Raw genomic sequence first — 4794 nt, 5'->3', positions numbered from 1 at the left:
GGAAGCTCTGCTAAAACCTGTTGTCTTTGGATGACCCTACTGGTCTTTGAAATCCCAGTGACATGGCTTTTAGCATCAGTGACACACAACCACCACAGTGCAACAGACTGACAGACAAGTGGGGGGTGGGGGGCCTCTAGAGTAGACTGCTAGAATTTGAATCAAGGTATTTCATTTACAAATTGATTAACAATGGAAAGTTGATAAACAAGTCTGAAACGAATTTCTGACACCAATTGTCCATTCAGTGCATTCTTTTTCTGACCCTAGCCACCCAGATCTTACCAACTAAGACCCTGGCCCTGACCTGGGGTCTGTTAATTTGCTGAAATGACTCACAGAACCCACTGAAGATATTATGCTCATGCTTATTTTTTTATATAGTAAAACGGTATCAGTCAGGATTACCATCTGGAAGAGATGTAAAAGTCAGGTCTGGGACAGTTCTGAAGCTAGAGCTGTTAGGTCTCAGTGAAGACATGTCACCCTCCCCTTGCCAACCAGGAAGCTCTCTAAGGCTTAAGGTGATGGGTTTTTATTGGCAAATCATGTCTCTAGAGACTAGTTTGCATCTGCCTCAAAGGTTGGTCTTTTATGGTCTGGCTAATCCTTAGATGTGGCCGGGAAGTCTCAGGTTACCAAAGCACTTGATTTCTCTAAGAGTTATTTCTCTGGAGCTCAGGACAAAGACTACCTTACTTAGCCTAAAATTAAATCCTTATTCCACACTGTCTCATAGAGCTCCTATGAAGATTAAATGTTTTATTAGAAATAAAATACTAAAGGGCTTCAAATAATGCTTGACAAAGTGAAATCTCGACGCACGTTAGGCCACGCAGGGTAAAATGGGAGATTGGATCTAGTCAATGAAAAGTTTGGGCCACGCTTCCTTTCAGCTTTTGTAGAATGTGGCCATTGTACAATTCAGATCCTTTAGGATTTTTCCATGTTTATAGATCCTATCTCTGTGATCAGAATACTTGATAGTCCAAGCCAGAAACAGCATCAATTGTTTAAGAAAGAAAGTGGCCGCTTTCTTAGTGCCAGGGGATTGATTTACATTGTTCCAGGAAGTAGGATCAGCTGTGTGTAATGATGATCTGAATCTGTCTAGCATGTCCAAGTAAATTCACTAATGCTTGGTTACTTTAGTCTAACGCAAATATGAGGCAACTGCTTCCTTATCCACTTTCTCCTGTAGGAAAAGCAACAAATAAATTATATATATGTATATATATATACTCAGTTATATATATATATACATATATATATATAAGTATATATATGGATATAAAGCCAGGCAGTTGCCTTTGGGAACTATACAGACTGTTTTTAAAAATGTACCAGGGATCAGAAAGCATCTGGAATCAACGAAACATTACAGTTTTTGTTGAAACCCTTTTAAAGCTTTGATCCACGTGCGTTTCCTTTTGTCCACTGATCTGTGAAACCTTTAAAGTACTAAAAAGAAGTTTAGAAAGGAGCTATGATTGTCATTATTCCACAAGAAATAAAGAAGGAAATGGGGCATTCTGGTGAAATCCTTACTATTCAACACCATCCTAACAAAAACAACGCACTCCTGTGTTACATATATGCGTGTCTATCATGACCACGTTGTGAAGAAATCATAGCTACCAAGTAAAACGCTGTTCACCCATGAGTCTCATGGTATCACCTGTGAGTATTTTGATTTATTCCAAGACTTTATCCTATTGCATCCATATCTTTAAATTTTTGCTTCTTAAACAATTGACACATAGCTGAAACAAGCTTATGCTTTGAAATGAGTAGTATTTGTATCATCAGCTTTGTAAGATGTCCAATCTTTTTCTTTAAGGCATTTAATTGTAATTTAAGGATGTCCAGTCTTCATAATACCTTTGCAACATAAAATTGAACAACAATGGAAAGACAAAAATATAGAGACTAAAAATGCTTCCTGGTTCAATACTTCAATCAAATTGCATTCATTATTATTTCTGTATTACAAAGCTTTAGTCTCTTGAATGGATATAGTCAGCATCGAACCTAAGGCTGACAGGACTGACCCAGAGAAACTGATCTTGCAGTAGGCCCATTGGGTTAATAGAGGTCAGCATTCTAAATGAGAAAACCGTTTCTATTCATAGTTACAGGACATTGGCATTCTTTGGGAGATGTAGTCAATTACTTAATATAGCCCTTCTAGCCATAGTCCCCTTTTGCCCCAGTCCCTTTTGTGCTGTGCTGTAAATTCCAGCCTCTGTGCTTGTGATTGTAATCTCATTTTGGAGGGATTTCCCTGCTACGTGATTAAGAGGCGATGTATCCTTAGTGTCTACCCTACTAGATGGCATGCCTTCGATTTTCCCTGGGTGTATGGTCTAATGAAAGAGAACCACTTCTCCATCGAAGCTTTTCCCTTTGTGACCTCCATTTCCTGACAGCATTGGGAGAAGCAAGAAGACTTGCTTTGACTTTGAGATATATTTGACTTGTGTTTGCCTGATTTGGGATTTAACAACACCTATAATCATGTGAGATATTTCCTTAAAAATTTGTGATTTTCTGTGAGACATGGCAGACCCAGGGACATTGTGGGAATATACTAAGGGCAGGGAATATAGTGGGGAGGGGCGGGGATTGAGCAGTAAAATATTTTGGAAAAGTTGGACATTTGGGACATCTTTAATCTCTAACCCCTTGGGAATGGACTGGGATTAATTCTTTCAATTCATTTAAAGAAATTATAACTGCACATTGCTTTATTATATTTATTTACATGGCTTTCTCAAATAAATCCCAAATACAATCCCTAGATAAAATCCACAGTTACTGGGTTAATTTCAACTCATAGCAAGCTTAGAGGAGAGAGTAGAGTGTCCAAGGCCAACACACATTTTGGTGCCTCAGTTGCCACACTTGTTTCTGGGGTTGTCCTGCTAATTCCAAAAATGGTACCAGTTTTCTTCTATCAGCTCTAATTCTTAAGCTACAGAACATATGCCACATGCTAGTCTTTACTCTGCTTGCCCATAAAACATCGTATGGTCAGTCATTTATATACATGCATAGGATGTAGAAAGACATGCCAAAGTGTAACTATCCAGTAATCAAAGTTATTTTGATGCCTTTAGTCTTCTTTTCTTTTCAGTTTTCTATAATGCACAAAAAAGGTTAAAGAGACATTAAAAAAGTTATTTTAAAATCTTGCATGGGGTTCCCATTGTCTGTGTTATAAAGTTAGTTTACAGACAGCTCAAAAAAAATATCAGGGTGTTTTAATGTCCTGTTAGCCTGAGATAGAGGAAGTGCACACTGGCTTTATAGAAAGTAGTTTACATGGTACTAAATATTCAGGTCTAGTTATACTTTACATGATGTCCCTTGTATGTTTGAACAGTGCCAATTACATGAACTTGAACTTTCCCCCAAGAATGACTTAACACTTACTAGGAATTTAATAGCAGACAATTCCCATGTGTTATCTTACAAGGGGCCTTACACGAGTTAGTGTACAGTAAGCATGGGCCCTTGAAGGCATAGAGGATTATTGCCTGACTGCTGCTAACCACCAGGTGAGTGATTTAAGCCCACCAGCTGCTCTGCTAGAGAAAGACAGGTGTTCTGCTTCCGGACCAGTTTATGGCCTCAAAAACCTCCAGGACTGATAGAGTCACTCTGAGTCATAGTCAGCTGATGGTGGTGACTTTGGTACAAGAAATAGAGATTCAAATGTTCTGAAACCCAGAATGGGTCTGTCAGAGTTCAAACTCCTTTATTAAAATTAAAATGTTCCAGTCTTGTTATAAAATGGCACACTTTCTCCACCTGTGCACAGAAACCCTGAAAAGAAAAGTTAGGATTTTCTTCTAGAGAAGATTGAAGGCAACCTCACCTGTGAAACGTTTATCAGGAAATAGCTCTTGACATCTACATCTTAAAACGTGTTCTAAAATGTTTACTGCATAATTTGAAGAAGAAATATTTAGGTCTTCAACATATCTATGAAAGTTGCTATGAAAGCTTATATTTTCAATGCTTTGAATCGCCCTCACACCTTCCTAGATATGCCTTTTTAATTTTCCTTTTTATTTTCCACTCTTCTCAAGTTGTGCGCTGGCTGGGTAGTATCCAACTGTTAGTCTTTGTATATATTGCACAGCATAGCCTCTCACACCAAAAGGAAAAATTCAATGCCATCTAACCGACTCAGATAGCACACACTTTGAAGATGTGTAAGCTGGAACTCTTTCCCAAGGCCAACGCCATTTTACTACAAAGATGAATCCTGGAAGAGAATTACCCCAGGTACCATTCAGAATCCCCACATGTACCTATGATTACCATCATATACAACCTGTAAATATGATCATGTGACTATCTGTTTTAAAGCTTTCTAAAGCTTCCCATTGCCATTTAGATTTTAAAAAGTAAAAGTCCCTAACATGACTTATAAAACCATGTATGGTCTGATCCTTGATGATTTCTTCATTCACATCTGGCATTTAGTATTGCCATGCTAACTATGAGGTCAGCAGTTTAAACCTACTGGCTGCTGCAAGGAAGAAAGCTGCGACTGTCTGCCCCTTAAAGATCTACAGCTTCAGAAACACTACAAAGGGTCTGTAATGAATCAAGTGAATCAGCAGAATCAACTTCATGGCAGTGGATTTGGTTTGGGGGATTGTTCAGTGTTAGACCCGGTGAATATAAAGGTTATCAGACCTTGACGATTTTGCACATTCCATAACAGAGGGGCACAAACAGTTAAGTGCTCAGCCACAAACGTTCAATTCACCCAGAGCTGCC

Source organism: Tenrec ecaudatus, chromosome 6 (assembly GCF_050624435.1).
Source record: "Tenrec ecaudatus isolate mTenEca1 chromosome 6, mTenEca1.hap1, whole genome shotgun sequence".
In the NCBI taxonomy this organism is placed as follows: Eukaryota; Metazoa; Chordata; class Mammalia; order Afrosoricida; family Tenrecidae; genus Tenrec; species Tenrec ecaudatus.
The sequence above is the reverse complement of the archived record's forward strand: the minus strand, read 5'-3'. Positions refer to the sequence as shown.